The following is a 17,567-nucleotide window of genomic DNA, read 5'->3' on the forward strand; positions in this document are numbered from 1 at the left end:
GACATCTCTCCACTCTTTTTCATAGCTACAAAGGCACAATAGAAAGAGCTCAGGCACCATGCTTCAGTTTCTCCACCTGTAAGACAGGACTGAATACTGAGCTTGCATTTCTGCCAAGAAGATCAAACTAGAAAATATATATAAAGCTTGATTTGACGCAAGTACCTGATTCAATCAATTGAAGCTGCTAATTCCTGTTGCTGTGATTTAATTATTAAACGAATGCTAAAGAAAGATGTCCAACAGACAGGCATATGTGAGCACTTCAGAGAGACCTTGCCGAGAATCTCTGATTCAAAACTGTTGGGGCCTGGCTCCCAGAAGGTGGTTTTTCCTGCCCGCAGTGCCTCATCCCCCTTTCTCACAGCCATGGCTCCAGTGTCCAGCATGTAGGAGCAGTTCTGGCCCACGCTCAGGAGTGTCCTTCGGGTCCTCTTTGGTGGGAGCGGGGTGATGTGGCATTGATGATTCATGACTCGGCTGCAGTAGCGCAAGGACTCCGGGCAGGTTATGAAGCCATCAATCTTGAGCTGAGATTTTCTGGAATGCTACAGCCAGTGAGAATAGGTAGCAGAGGCCTGGGGGGCGGGGGTGAGAGAGACCTTGCCCAGGAAATGCACAAGAAGAGAAAGGAGGCACCAGCAAACCAGAGTTGTTAGAAACATTTTTTATTCCCATCCTCTCCCACCCCAGCCGCGCCTTCTTTTTCCCTTCTGCCGATTTTTTTTTCTTAATTGGAGGATAATTGCTTTACAATATTGTCTTGGTTTCTGCCTTACAACAATCTGAATCAGCCACGTGTTGTGTTACTTCCTCAGTCGTGTCTGACTCTTTGCAACCCCAAGTACTGTAGCCTGCCAGGCTCTTCTGTCCATGGGATTCTCCTGAAGAATACTGGAGCAGGTTGCCACTCCCTTCTCCAAGGGATCTTCCCTACCCAGGGACTGAACCCAGGTCTCCCACATGGCAGGCAGATTCTTTACCATCTGAGCCACCAGGGAAGCCACCAGTGAATCAGCCATAAGTATACATATATCCCTCGCTTCTTGAGCATCTCTCCTACTACCCCTATCCTACCCATCTAGGTCATTACGGGGCACCAACCTGAGCTTCCTGTGTTCTACAGAAACTCCCCACTACCAGCTTCTAATCCTTACCCACCCCAACCCAAAACACACATACACATACCCAAGCCTTGATTCAGCTCCCTCCCCCGTGGGCTAGTGTGGCCCCTGGGAATCTGGCACCCTTGCCAATCAATCACGGGTTTTGATCATTTGAAAATTTGGAAAATCTTGAGACTTCTCAACCTTGCAATTAACTCTCTCCTCATCTGATTCCAGAATGTCTTTTTCCTGCCATTTTCCCACCATACTCCCCTCCACCAGGCCACACACTAGCCTCCAACTCATTCCCACCTCTGTGCTTACAGGTGACCCCTGCTAAGAAAGAATCTAGGCTTTAGAAGCCGACTTGGATTGGTGGGGCCCTAGCACAGAACAGGGTGCACTGGAAGCAAGGTAATTGATGAGAATTCAATATAAGGCCTGGCTACACAAGTGAGGGCAGCCTTGGGGAAAGCAACAAGGGATGATGAAGATAAGGGCCAGCAGAAAGAGGGAATCTCACCAGCCCTAGGACAGAAGGGCAAAAGAAGGGAAACCTACGCAAGAAGAAGTGAAAGGGGAGTGAGCAGATCAGCACTGCGACTTGCTGACGAGGTACCCCGGTGGGCAAGGAGGTGGGAGATACGTATCCTGACCTTACTGTCCTCCCCCCACCCCAAGGAATAAACTGCCAGAGCCTCCCATTGGCAAGACTTGATAGGAAGCTGAGGTCAAGAGAGCTCACTGATGAAACCCCTGAGTCTGAATCTGCAAGGAACAAAGCAGGGGAGGAAAGTGAAGAGGGGATCCACATGAGCAAGCAGAACATACCCAGCTTAAGGCCTGAGACCAAATTCCAGTTCTGCCATTTACCGGCTGTGTGACTTTGGACAAGCAATGCAACTACTCTGTGCTGCAGTTTCTTTACCTATTAAAAACACGGAATAAGACTTTGTGCATGTGTGAGAAAAAATAAGGTAATATTTTCTCACCGATTATTTTTAATAAAATGAAATAAAAGACAGGTTTTCTTTTCACTATCTGAATGTTTTAACCAGCCATTTGCTAAATTCTTTTTTAGCTGTTAATAGTTCTTAAAGTGCTGCTCTTAGTTTTTCCAGATTTACACTTATATCTAAAAACAGTTATTTTGCAATTTCCTTTTCAAAATGTATAACTTCTTCCAATACGCACATCATTGTCTCGAAAATAATGTTGAATAATCGTGGTGATAGTGGGCATCCTTTTCTTATTCCTGATGTTAACAAAAATGGTTTTATTTAACTTTTAAGCATGATATTGGCTTTAATTTTACGTGAAGGAAGTGCCCCTCTATTTGGAATTTAAATAAGGAACAGGTATTGCATTTTGTCAAATGTGTTTTCATTCAGCATCTTTTGAGATAATCCCAAGGAGGATTATCCTGGGTTGACTGCCCCCTGCTCAAGCTCAGCCCTGAACTCTATCAAGAGTGCCTCCAGAATTCCAGGCTGTCAAAGCTAAGCCTGCTCACCGTTGAGCAGCCCACCTATGGCTGTGACACAGTCCTCAGAAGATTTAAGGGAAGCCCCTAGGGCTCCATCTATCCCTAGTAAGACACCCTGCCCCTGTTGTGAAGACATTGCCTGGCAGACCAATCCCCAGAAGAGGCTACATGTAGAACTGATGAGACATCTTCTGCTGGAGACTTTCAGAGCTAATCTCATCAGACCCTACCACCCCATTTGCCTCCCTTCCCACTCTACTCATTTCCCCACACAAACATGTGCCAATACAAATGCTGCTCAATTTCTTACCTCTTCAGAAACACAAGACCCTTCCATGTACCTCTGGAACCCATGGTATAGATCATTGGCAATATCCCCATAGGGGATGTTCAAGCTCTTCTCTACTTGCCCAGGGAATCCTGGCTCATCACCTTCTAGCTCTACGAATCCTGGCACACAACATCCCTTCCCAGGAACCCCTCCAGTGGTGGCTGCTGACGGTGCTTCCACAACCCACAACCCACCTACCGCAGAATGGGGCAAGGATTCCTCCTTTCTTCCTTGATACTTCCAGGCCATCTCTATAAACAACCAGCTCCTTTGAAGTACACATTATCTGTTGGCCCCAGTTGCTGGCACCTGTTAACCATCCTCACTGGAATAATTTGCTTCACTGTTCTTGTCATTGTTCTTAACCACTTCAGCATCCATATGGATGATTCACGCAACACCCAGCCTTTTCATATTGTTGAACCTTTCACTTCCAACAAAGTGAGGAGAGTTCCTCCAACTTCACTCATGCACTAGACTTTGTCCTTCCCAATAACACTCCACCCTCCCACTTTCAGACCCCCAGCTACTCTCCTGTACACTCACACCAGCAGCTCTCCTCCAAAATTATTCGAATCCCATCAAAAACATCTATGCATTGGCATCTCTGATTGTGTGTGCTTGTTTGTTTGCTCTCTGAAACTTCTTCCCATGTTCTCTTGTCCTCTCCTCCCTTGTTTCCCAGCTTAGTTCCCAAATCACATCCCTATAACCTCTCCCTTGTGCATATCCTCAACTCTCTCGCTCTACTCCTTTGTTAAATTCATCTGGTAAAACCAAATGCTCCCTCATACTGAAGCAGTAGGATCTGGCTACTTGAAAATTTTACTACATCTCCTTAATTCCTTATCCCTCTTTCCAAGATAACCATTTCATATCATGGTACCAAGAGGGGGTCATCCCACAATATCTGTAATAACCTTCATAATAAAATCTTTAATTGGATAACGGTTGCCCAGAAGATGACATTTCCCCATTTCCCTTGCAGCTAGGTGTGGGACTGTGTGACCAAACTTTGGCCCAGTGGAATTTTCACGCGGCAACTTTTGAAAACTTTCTTTATATGACTGCAGAATCCCAATCAGTTTACCTCTTCTCTCTCCTTTATTTTGCTGCTTGAAACATGTACTTGGCAGCTGGAGCATCATTTCAGACTATGAGCGTGAGGGCCATGTCCCAAGAATGGTGGAGTGAAAGGTGGAGAAGGGCTCCCACAACAGCACTGGGTAGCCTACTTCTAAATCTCTAACTTATGTAAGCCATTGTTGAGTGTCTGCTACTCATAGAAAAATAAAATCTCAACCAATACACACTCTCTCCTTAACCCCAACACTCCCTTCTTACTCTTGACTCTCAACTGATAACCCTACTTTTTATTTTTCTGAGAAAATAGATGCAACCAGAAAGGAGTTTCCACTTCCACCCACCACCAACTTATCAAACTACCTTCATCGGTGTATATTTCCTCTCTTTTCCCTTCTTGACAGTGGATGAGTCCAGCGCTTCCTGTTCCTCCACCGGTGCTTGAGAACTTACCTCACATCTACTCAAGGATTCTGCTCCGACAGTTAGTCATCTCACTCTTGCATCATCCACATTTCCCATTTTAAAAGGTCATTCCAAATAAGAACAACAAAAAAATGCTTCACTGTCTCGCACATTAAAAAAAACAATGCAAAAGCTCTCCAGCCATTCTCCTCTGTTCCTTTACAATAAAACCCCTTCTTTACTAGACATCTGTTCTCCAAGTCCTCTCTCTTCCCATCCTCTCTTGAGCTTCACCACACTGAGCTTTTATCTCCATGATGTCACGAGAATCCTCTTTTCAAAGTGGCCACAACCTCCACTTTTCCAAATCCAAGGGTCCATTCTCAGTCCTCTGTCACCTGACATCTCGGCAGTGAGTCAGCATGTGAATTAACACTTCCAGTTGCAAGCATTGTCTTCACTTGATTTGGTGGCACCCCTCTCTCTTCATTTCTTCCCACTTTACAGGCTGCTCCATTTCAGTCTCTTGGCTGATTCTTCCCCATTTCTTCGTCCTCTAAGTGATCATGTGTGCTTGGACTCAGGCCACAGTCCTCTTCTAATCTCATCCGGTCTGATGGCTTTAGTTACCATCCATATACTGATCCTTTCCCTATCATTTCTGTAGGTCTGACCTCTTTCCTGAACTCCAGACTTCTATATCCAGCTGCCTATTCCACATCTCCAATTGGATGACTAAGAAGCATTTCAAACCTAATACAGCCAAAATAAAATTCCTGAAAATGCTAGACTTGTGTAAGGAGGGGAAACCAGGCTGGCTTTAGATGGATATGACCACATGGACATCGGATACTCTTCTCCAAGGCAAGAGTCCCTTGGAGAAGAGTATCCGATGTATCTTAACATCTTAAGATATCTTTAAGAGTATATAACATATATACTCTTATAATAATATAAGAGTATAATAATACATCTTTAAGAGTATCTTAAACAAGCAGTCCCTCCATTTGCCTAGCTGCCCAGGCTCAAAACACTTGGAATTATTCTTCAATTATCTTTTTTACCCCCCTCTCTCTTTTTTTCATTCTTGACTCTCTTGTTGACTCCCCATCTCTTGTGTCAGCAATCCTTTCACCCCTGCTTTAAGAATGAGGCCAGAAATTAATTGCTTTTCCAACTTCCTTGGCTACAACCTTTGTCCAAGCCAGTTATCCCTCTCTGGGATAGCCACACAGACACCACGATATTAGGATCTGTTCCCTGGCTGCCTCTGGGATTTCACCTATGACCTTTCTGCCCATCTCCCACTCTGCTCTAGCCACAGTGCCTCCCTGCTTGTCCTCCAGCCTACTGAGCATGCTCCTGCTTTAGAACCCTTGCCCATGCAGCTCCTGATGCCTGAAATGTTTTCCCCAGATACTCACATTTCCCTGCTTTCACCTAGGTGTCTGCTTAATGTGTTCCGTGTCAGAGAGGCTTTCCCTGACCATCTGATCCAAAATAGCGCTCCATCCCCTCCATTATTCTCTATCTCTTACATTGTTTTACTGTCTTTATAGAATTTGTCACTGCCTGATATTACATTATTCATGTATTCATTTCTCTGTTTATTATACATCTCTCCTCACTGAAAATACAAGCTGCATAAAAACAGGCAGTTTGTCCCCCTATCTTCTTGTTATTCTCCAACACCTAGAATAGTGCATGATAACTGAGGCATCGGAATATTCTTTATTTCTAAAGAAGATACCCACAACCCACTCTAGTATTCTTGCCTGGAGCATCTCATGGATAGAGGATCCTGGCAGGCTACCGTCCATAAGGTCCCACAGAGTCAGACATGACTGAAGTGAGAGCATGCACACATGCCAAGAAGATATGATACATATATACAATGGACTGCTATTCAGCCATAAAAAGAATGAAATAATATCATTTGAAATGATATGGATGCAACTAGAGATGGTCATACTAAGTGAAGTCAGACAAAGACAAGCATATGATACCGCTTACATGTGCAATCTAACATATGACACACATGAACCTCTCTGTGAGTCAGAAACAGAACCGTGGCTTAGACAACAGACTGGTTGTTGCCAAGGGGGAGAGGTTTGGGGAAGGGATGGAGTTCGGAGTTAGCAGATGTAAGCTTTTATACATAGAATGGATAAACAACAAGGCCCCACTGTATAGCACAGAGAACTATGTTCAGTATCCTATGATATATGTAAAATAGACAGCCAGTGGGAATTTGCTGTGTAACACAGGGAGCTCAAACCCACTGTTCTGTGAAAACGTAGAGAGATGAGATGGAGTAGGAGGTACAAGGGAGGTTCAAGAGGGAGAGAACATATGAATCAACCTACGGCTGATTCATGCTGATGTATGGCAGAAATCAACAATATATTGTAATTATCCTCCAAGTAAAAATTTAAAAAAAATTTAATCTTATGATAAACCATAATGGAAAGAATATAAAAATGAATATATATATATATATATATATCTGAATCACTTTCTGAACAGCATTAATTAACACAACATTGTAAACTATAATTCCATAACAGAAAAAAATATTCCTTATTCTTTTTATTCTTTAAACTAAGAACCGTGTGAACAGAAATTAGCCTCAGTCACAGGGCAGGCTGAAAAGTGCTGATGACCAGTCCTTCACAAAAAGCTAGCCCCTGACTGGGAGCTGAGGAGGCAGCCCTGTGTTCTTGGCTGCCCCAGCCTGGAGTAGAGTTTCTGTCTCCCTGTGCTAGGAGGAGGGAACAGGTTTTGGTTCAAATACCAAGACTTCTGCTTTTCTTAGAGTTCAGTAGATTTTCTAGAATAAATGTTTCTTCATTTGTTGTATCCCCTCAGGACCATTTCCAGAGAATTTTTTTTTAAATAATTTTCACCAGTTTTGTGAGGGGGCAACTCCTCGGGTCTCCTCATACGGTCATGCCAGAAGTAAAACTAATAGTCCTGCTTTTATCACAGGACCTGCCAGTCTATTCCCCTTGCCATTTCTTTCATTGTCCAAATGCAAGCCCTGCAGTAAAGGGTCCCAGCCTGCTCACTCTTATGGATCTGTGTAAGAGTCTGTCTCAGATATAGTCCACAAATGCTGAACATTATTTGCTGGATTGTAAGTGGCCTGAGTGTGTCCAGACTGCTCTTCAGAACGGCTGCCCCACTCAAGAGGCCTCCTGCTGCTGCTGCTGCTACGTCGCTTCAATTGTGTCTGACTCTGTGCGACCCCATAGACAGCAGCCCACCAGGCTCCCCAGTCCCTGGGATTCTGCAGGCAAGAACACTGGAGTGGGTTGCCATTTCCTTCTCCACAAGAGGCCTCCAGCAAGGCACAAAGACTCCTTCCCACCAACACTTGGCATTATCCTAATTTTGCCAATCTACTAGATATAATTTCTATTTCTTTGATCATTAATTTGGCATCTCTCCATATGCTTATTCATCTTTAGTTTTTCTCCATAAATTGCCTATTCACGTCTTTACAGCTAACATTTTTTTGGTGTATAATATGTGTTTGGTACCATATAAGTGCTTTATATTTTCTATCTCATTTAATTCTCATAACAACTCTGTGAAGCAAGTAGTATTATTAGCTCCCTTATTATCAAGACTGAAACTGTGATTTAGAAAGCTTTAATAACTCTCCCAATGTCATATGCATTTAATTAGCTGCTGAGCCATGACTCAAACCCTAGTCTCCTTGGCTCTCAAACTTCTGTGCTTATTCCAACACTGCACTGGGCTTCCCTGGAGGTTCAGCAGTAAAAAATCCACCTGCAATGCAGGAGACTCAGGAGACTCGGATTTGATCCCTGGATTGGGAAGATCCCCTGGAGAAGAAAACGACAACCCACTCCAGTATTCTTGCTTGTGAAATTCCATGGACAGAGGAGCCTGGCAGGCTGCAGTCTATAGGTTCACAGAGTCGTACACTGCTGAACACACACACATACTCTGCTAACAGAGGCATCTGGTATTGACTGATGTCTGGACAAGACAGTGTAGTCAGAGCCTATGAGAGGAGAAGCCCCAAGTCAACAGAAGCCACCGGGGACAGAGATGCAGAGAGACAGAGGCAGGAAGGAGTCTTGAGATTACTGCTGTTGATAGTGTTTATTGACATAACCACTTTGGAAAACAATTTGACAATATCTAGTAAAGCTGAAAATACATACTCTATCGTCCAGCAATTGATTTTCTGTCCACAAGCCCTAAAGACACTGTCACACATGCATACAGGGATGTCATCGCATCAGTGCTTATAATGTGAAATTTTTTTAAGAAAACAAAATGTTCATCAATAGAGGAATGAATATATTGTGATATAGTCACACACAATGGGAGGCAGTACAATACTAAAAGAATGTGTTAGATCTATGTGTATTGACATGAAAATATCTACAAAACATAAAATAGATACACACAGTATAAAAGATTTATACAGATGCTGGAAACCCAAAACAATGCAACATTTATTTTTATAGACATACTTTTAAGTGGAAAAAGTATAAAAACATGGACTGGAAGGATATGAAGAAAATTCATGATGGGTGTTTTCTCTGAAAGGGAGGGTGGAGAATGGAAAAGAGATGAGAGAAGAAAGGAAGCTTTAGTTTCGTGTGTATTGTTCTGTTTATTTTATTTAAAAATCTGAAGCAAGAAATGCAAAATGTTAGCATTTAAAAATACTGGATAGTGGTATATTAATGATAATTTATTTTCTGAACATTAAAATTTTTCTAGGCATTTTGGAAAAAATATGTAAACAACAAAATAACCAAGTTTAGTCCATTAAAAATGGTGTTAACATGTAATGTTAATACCTTTGTCAAAGACACCACAAGAACATCTTTTCCAATAGCAATTCTACTGCTCTTGATGAAACTTTTCTACAGGGCAAGGCATCATACTGGCAGAAAGTAATCTTTGGCATTTGTTAGGTTCTTTCAAATTTCAAAAATGATATCCAGGCTATTTTGATGACTGTAGCTTATTGTACTGGAGAAAGAAATTAGAAATAAGTCACTTGGTATGTCTGGAATAATACATTTGTAGCCCCCTGTTCCCAGGGTCATCTTCTAGAAACCAGCATCTCTTACTTCTTCTACTGCCTCCATCATAGCTAGTTAGGCTGTTAGGACAATGAGGATCCATTCCTCTAGCAGGATTAGTCCTTGAGATGTTGCACTAAAGCATAACAATTGTGAGAATTAGATGTATGAGTCTTAGAAAATCTGATTGATCATGAGACATTGACCATGCCATGAAAACTGAGTACCAAAGTGTAACTGGGCAGGGCCCTATGGGGCCTTCCTAAGGCAGACTCTAGCTTTCCTTGGCATCCTCATATCAGCCTGAAGTTTGGACTCAAACTTCTCAATCTCATTCTTGCTAACATTCTAGGCCCTCCTACAACCTGTCCTTCTAAAGCTTGTTCCATAACCCAGCAGGACCCTATGGAGCCTTTCCAGGACAGACCCCTTCCCACATCCTCTGCTGTAGTTGCTCTCTCAGTCAGTTCAGTCACTCAGTTGTGTCAGACTCTTTGCAACCCCATGGACTGCAGCACACCAAGCCTTCCTGTCCATCACCAACTCCCAGAGTCTATGCAAACTCATGCCCATTGAGTTGGTGATGCCATCCAACCATCTCATCCTCTGTCATTCACTTCTCCTCCCGCCTTCAATCTTTCCCAGCATCAGGGTCTTTTCAAATAAGTCAGCTCTTTGCATCAGGTAGCCAAAGTATTGGAGTTTCAGCTTCAACATCAGTCCTTCCAATGAATATTCAGTACTGATCTCCTTTAGGATGGACTGGTTGGGTCCCCTTGTAGTCCAAGGGACTCTCAAGAGTCTTCTCTAACACCAAAGTTCAAAAGCATCAATTCTTCAGCACTCAGCTTTCTATATAGTCCAACTCTCACATCCATACATGACTACTGGAAAAACTATGGCCTTGACTAGATGGACCTTTGTTGGCAAAGTAATGTCTCTGCTTTTTAATATGCTGTCTAGGTTGGTCATAACTTCTCTTCCAAGGAGTAAGTGTCTTTTAATTTCATGGCTGCAGTCACCATCTGCAGTGATTTGGGAGCCCAGAAAAATAAAGTCTGACACTGTTTCCATTGTTTCCCCATCTATTTGCCATGAAGTGATGGGATCAGCTGCCATGATCTTCGTTTTCTGAATGTTGAGATTTAAGCCAACTTTTTCACTCTCCTCTTTCACTTTCATCAAGAGGCTCTTTAGTTCTTCTTTGCTTTCTGCCATAAGGGTGGTGTTATCTGCCTATCTGAGGTTATTGACATTTCTCCTGGCAATCTTGATTCCAGCTTGTGCTTCAGCCAGCCCAGCATTTCTCATGATGTACTCTGCATATAAGTTAGATAAGCAGGGTGACAGTATACAGCCTTGACATACTCCTTTTCCTATTTGGAACCAGTCTATTGGTCCATGTCCAGTTCTAACTGTTGCTTCCTGACCTGCATACAGGTTTCTCAGGAGGCAGGTCAGGTGGTCTGGTATTCCCATCTCTTGAAGAATTTTCCACAGTTTGTTGTGATCCACACAGTCAAAGGCTTTGGCATAGTCAATAAAGCAGAAATAGATGTTTTTCTGGAACTCTCTTGCTTTTTCCATGATCCAGCGGATGTTGGCAATTTGAGCTCTGGTTCCTCTGCCTTTTCTAAAACCAGCTTGAACATCTGGAAGTTCATGGTTCATGTATTGCTGAAGCCTGGCTTGGGGAATTTTGAGCATTACTTTACTAGCGTGTGAAACGAGTGCAATTGAGTGGTAGTTTCCTCTCTAAAGTACCTAAATAACAATATCTGATGCACATTTCCTGAGTTGTTTTAAGGATGCAAAAACCCCCACCAAATGGAAGACGTTAACTACTTGATGATCATGAGCACATAGCCCTCAGACCTACTGGTGCCTAAGGATTGATAATGTTAACCCCTATGACACCTCCCTGTTATCTCACTATCAATCAATCAGAAAACTGTGCATGAACTGATCACTTAGGCTGCAACTTGCCTCCCTCACCTGGCCTTTAAAAATGCTTTCCTAAAACCCATTGAGGAGTTTGAGCCCTAGCTGCCCTGGACTTCTTGTTCGGTGCCTTGCAATGAACTCTGGACTTTCCTTCCTCACTACTTGGTGTCAGTAGATTAGCTTTGCAGTGCATGGGCCAGGACCCAAATGTGGTTGGGTAACACACTGAGTCTAGGTTGGACTCAGAAAGGCAAAACTAGCAAAAATTTTTAAGCATGGATATACCAGTAGCTTCTTAGTGTCCTTCCAACACCATGCACTCCCTCCCACCAGGTACGGCACACACTGACCTGTCTCATTTATAGGATCCATTCTTTGATGTGTTGAGCTTGGTTATGCCCTCTGAAGACCACAACTTATTCAAAATTTATATAAATTTTGGATCCAAGTTTTCTATTGGAAGCCTTCGAAAAAGTTACAAGTATTCTAAAGAATTACCTAAGAACACAAAAAAAAAAAAAGAAAAGAAAAGAAAAATCACTATTAAATATATGGTCACTCACAGCTATTTTATTTGAGGAGATGAAATTGGTGGTTGGTAGAAAACTTGAGATGATGGAAATTTGGTCCAGCAAGTCAATTTCTACCCATGAAGCCTACAGACGCTGCCACAGTTGTCCCTGAAAATAGACTCATAAACTGAATTAGGTAGAGTGATCGATCTGTTTTGATGTTCTGGGACAGTTCATGTAACACAAAGATTATGTGTTTCTTGAAAGTTGAAAGTATCCACTGGTCAAAGTCCCAGGATTGAGAATCTTTGTATCTGAGGAAACAATCTATTGGTCAAGACTTCTTGAAAACTTGAAATGTTTACATATGTTATTCTGAAATAATTATAAAAATGGATAGTCTCAGTTTTCCTCATTTCTAGTTATTTAAGCTATAGCTTTTAATTATGTCTAAGGAGTTTTGATGTTTATAAGGTTCTTTTGCATAATGAAGTCTTTATTCTTGAATTTACACTTTTATCCCCTCTTAATCAAATGAAGTACATCCTCAAGTAGTTTTCTCAATGAAGAATATTATTATTATTACCAACAATAATAAGCACTAACACTTTTAGAACTGGTAGATATGCCAGACACCCCTCTGAATGCTTTATGTGGATTATATCTTTTAAGATTCAAAATAACTCTAAATAACATTGAAATTCTATACAAGGCACTTAATATTATTACCGTCCCCACTGTGCAATTTACAAGCCCCTGAACATCTGAGAACATAAATAACAACAGGCCAGGGTATATAATTCTTGAGTCAGCCACATTCTTGACACAAGCAATCTAAATACAAATATCCCTATTGATTTTCATATTTAACGTGGCTGAGAGGAAGTCAAAGGTCAGCAGGATTTTTGTCCCTTGGCAGCAGCCTGTCTTACTGTTGTCCCCGGTGGTGGTGGCTTGTTTTGTTCTGTTTTCCTCATGCCACTTACTTATGGTGGCAGCATGATGCCCCTTCCCATGGTGCACTTTGTTTCCTAGAACAAAGGGAGCCCCTATGATCTGCATGTGTAGAGTGTTTTCCTTTCTGGAAAGTTTTCTCCAATTCTGCCTTGTTTATTGCTTCTGCTATACTATGTCAACTGCGGAGCTCTATTCTCTCTCTTCCACATCTAGTCTATTCTCTTTAAGCTTTCTATGTAATAGAGAAGAGTTTTTAAAGTTGTAATAAGCATTGCCATTTTAATTTTCCAGAAAGTCAGATCTGCTCCTCATTGCTTCCAATGGGACTTTAATTGTTCCATTGCAATTCTAGTATCCTTGGAATCCTCCCCTAACTCAGCCTGTTTCCTTCTTGGCACATATCTTTATTTAATCTCCTCATCCAAACTTGCTCTTTCCCAGTGGCTTTCTGGTCCTATTTCAAGGAGACCGTGTCCTTATATCCCAATGAAAACATCAAGTAGCTTGTAGCACTTTGGATGCTTTGGGTTGCAAATAAGACAAAACCAATTTACACTGTAGCAAAGTATTTAAGGGACATTTTGGACAGAGCTCAGCTCCAGGCCTCAGCGCTTTGCTTGTTCTGCCCTCCTTCACATGTCAATTTGTTCATCAGGCTGGCTTTCCAAGATGCCTGCCAGAAGTGACCTGCACAATCCGTCCCAAGCATCCATGCAGAAAAAGAGCATCACTTCCTACACTTCAGTTCAGTTCAGTTCAGTCGCTCAGTCGTGTCTGACTCTTTGCGACCCCATGAATCACAGCACGCCAGGCCTCCCTGTCCATCACCAACTCCCGGAGTTCACTCAGACTCACGTCCATCGAGTCAGTGATGCCATCCAGCCATCTCATCCTCTGTCATCCCCTTCTCCTCCTGCCCCCAATCCTTCCCAGCATCAGAGTCTTTTCCAATGAGTCAACTCTTCACATGAGGTGGCCAAAGTACTGGAGTTTCAGCTTCAGCATCATTCCTTCCAAAGAAGTCCCAGGGCTGATCTCCTTCAGAATGGACTGATAGGATCTCCTTGCAGTCCAAGGGACTCTGAAGAGTCTTCTCTAACACCACAGTTCAAAAGCATCAATTCTTTGGGGCTCAGCTTTCTTCACAGTCCAACTCTCACATCCATACATGACCACTGGAAAAACCATAGCTTTGACTAGATGGACCTTTGTTGGCAAAGTAATGTCTCTGCTTTTCAATATGCTATCTAGGTTGGTCATAACTTTCCTTCCAAGGAGTAAGCGTCTTTTAATTTCATGGCTGAAGTCACCATCTGCAGTGACTTTGGAGCCCAAAAAAATAAAGTCTGACACTGTTTCCAGTGTTTCCCCATCTATTTGCCATGAAGTGATGGGACCAGATGCCATGATCTTCATTTTCTGAATGTTGAGCTTTAAGCCAACTTTTTCACTCTCCTCTTTCACTTTCATCAAGAGGCTTTTTAGTTCCTCTTCACTTTCTGCCATAAGGTTGGTGTCATCTGCATATCTGAGGTTATTGATATTGGTGTCATCTGCATATCTGAGGTTATTCCTACACTTAGTTAAAAAAAATTCTAAGCTTCACTCTGATTGGCCACCCTTGAACCAATCACCGTGTCTGAGGAAATGCATGGCTTAGGTCTCTTAAAACAATCACTGTGAAAGGGGATGGTACCCCATCCTCTCCACCCCTGCACCCCCCAACCCCTTGCCAGGGAAGGGATTAACAGCCTGCAAAATAATCTGAGTATGGTTAGAAAGAAAGGAGAGAATTATCTAGAGTTTGTTGATATACTTAGTTTTCTGCAGCATTTGGGGTTGTTTTTTGGAGAATCACAGGTAGCTCTTCTCTTTTTCTCACCACCCCCACCCCCACCCCACGTCATCCACTGTAAGAACTAGCAACAATAACTCCCAAACATTTCCTGAATCTGACCAGTTGCTACCATGGCTTCTGTTTCCTCTAATTCCAGCTACTGTCATCTCTCACCTAATCATGACCACAGTCATTTCAACACTCCATTCTCCACCAGGCAGTGAGAGTACGGTTTTAAAACAGTATCTGGGACTTCCCTGGTGGTCCAGTGGCTAAGGCTCCTTGCTTCCAATGCAGGGGCCCTGGGTTTGATCCCTGATCAGGGAACTGGATCACATGTGCTGCACAAAGATCGAAGATCCTGCATAAGACTAGGTGCAGCCAAATAAATAAATACATGTTTATTTAAAAAAAAATAGTATCAAAAGTATCTACTGCATTAGGAATAAAATTTAATATATCAATGATAGCATACAAGATCCTAGCTAAAATGGACAGCTTTTCACTATATTCTAGCTACAACTGCTTTCCTCTGGTGCCAACTTGAATTCTACCTTGGGACCTTTGCACTGGTTATTCCCTGTATCACATGGGTCCTCCCCCCAGAAAGTTAGGGAGGCTTTTCCTGACCATTCCATATAAAATCATACCCACTTCATCACTTTACAATCATCTTCTTTATGGCATCTCTCCCTTATTGAAATTTGTTTTGCCCCAACGTGGTAAAAGCTTCACGAGGGCAGGACCTTTTTCTATCTTGTTCAGTGCTGCGACAGCACCTGGCACATAGCAATCGCTCTACAAATCTCTGCAGAGTGAATGGGTAAATGACAGAGGACAGATTCTCTGAGAGGTTATTGGCTATGCAGAGACAAAGGTTCACCCTCTGTACTTCTGAAGTGTATTGATAAGGGTGGTAGGTGAGTGGGGTAGGGGAGAGGGCAGCAGATTGTGGTTACATCTCGGAGAAGGATTCGTTATGTTCAGAATCACTCGGCAAGGCAGAAAAGACAGGTGGGGCAGAATCCAAGTCTCTTGAACACCATCATGCTTCTCTCCTGCAAGAGGGAATTGTCCCTAACATGACACGATCAGCATTTGTTCAAAAACAAGAGACAAAAGGCATTAGACAGGAACTCTGATTCCTAGAGCTTGTTTTCCAAGAATGCATGAAATATATAAAAGAAATTGATATGAGGCTCTGTGGGGGAAAAAAATTGGTTACAAACAATTCATATAACAAGCCCTGGAAGGCTCATATATCTTCCTAGATTTATTAAATTTCATTTCAAAAGTTGGTTATAAATCAGCCAATAAAACCCCTTTTCAAACCGTCTCCAATATCCTCCATTGCTGTTATTCAGAAACTTAACTGCCATTTGCACAGAAGACATAACACTTTCCATGGCCTTCGACAGCCAATAACCTCAGCTGATTTAGACTTTCCATTTTGGCAGTGGACTTGAATGAGCCCCCAGACACTAACACCCAAAAGGCTGAGGGATGGATGGGGAACGTGGGAGGGCTTCCAAGAACTGGGGAAAGGCAGAGAGAGGAGAAAGCATTGCCAATACACGTGGAGAAGCATGGAGGGCAGCCCTCGGTGCCCCCAGACCTGCCCCACGCCCTGTGATGAAGAAAAGGAAGCTTGCCCCTAGACAGATCCGGGCTGCACTCCCTGTGTGGCTACTTCTTACAAGCATGTCTTGGCTGGATTAGCACATCGTTTTGAGCCTTTGTGTTATCATCTGAAATGGGTAGCATCACCTAAATCATTGTGTTGTTGGGAGCATTAAATGAGATCATGCATGTAAAGCACTTAGCTAAGTGCCTGGCACATGTAAGCCCTCAATAAATACAATTTCTCAGGAGCCTTCCTGTCAAATGCACATCTGCCGTCTCTCGGGACAGTCAGCTACTATGGCCCTGGATGAATTTATAGTAAAGCCTCATTAATCTGGACCTTACTCACTTAGAATTTACGATAATTCATCAGTGGTCTAAGCTAAAATTTACTTTTATAAGTGCTATTTAAAAAGAGTAACAGGGAAGTTTGAACGAATTTATGAGGGGACTGTTTAAGTTAATGAACCATTCACTCCTTCTTTAGAAATAGTCATTTACATACAAATAATGGATGTGCTAATTACAAGTGATTCTTATCTACATAGGAGGAAAGTGGGCCCTTGATTTGAAGTATAATTCAAATTATTTAAAGTGTAAAAGTTGTTTAAAAACCTAGTTTATCAGATGATGCTAAGAAATTGATATGATTATAAGGTGATAGCAATGTTTTACCAATTTTTAATATAATTATCTTAATATTCAAGTATTGGCCATATTTAGGAGGAAGTCCTAATGAAGCCCTGTTCAAGTACATGTGGAATAAAGGAGGAAGGAAAGGATGCAGAAAAGGACATAATTCTTCCCTTCAGGCTCCCTCTCGTTGCCGGTGTCACGTGTTCTTTGCCATTAGAGGAACTCCGTTCTCACAATTACAATTTTTCAAGTAAATAATGACCACTTCTCCACTTCTTGAAACTCTATAGCACATTTTATTCTTATTCTGATAAAAACTGACATTTTTTTGTAACTCTCAGCTTTTATAAGAAAACAATTTATCATTCATCCTTTGAGCTAGAGTTGTTATGAATAAAGAAGATAGTGAATACAGTAAGCCCCTACATATGAACGAGTTCCATTCAGAAAGCATCTTTGTAAGTCCAATCTGTTTGTAAGTCCAATAAAGTTAACCTTGGTACCCAGCTAACACAATTGGCTATATAGTCCTGTACTTCAATAGGTTTATAATACTTTTCACATAAGTAATACAT

The sequence above is a fragment of the Bos javanicus genome, chromosome 15 (assembly GCF_032452875.1).
Source record: "Bos javanicus breed banteng chromosome 15, ARS-OSU_banteng_1.0, whole genome shotgun sequence".
Lineage (NCBI taxonomy): Eukaryota > Metazoa > Chordata > Mammalia > Artiodactyla > Bovidae > Bos > Bos javanicus.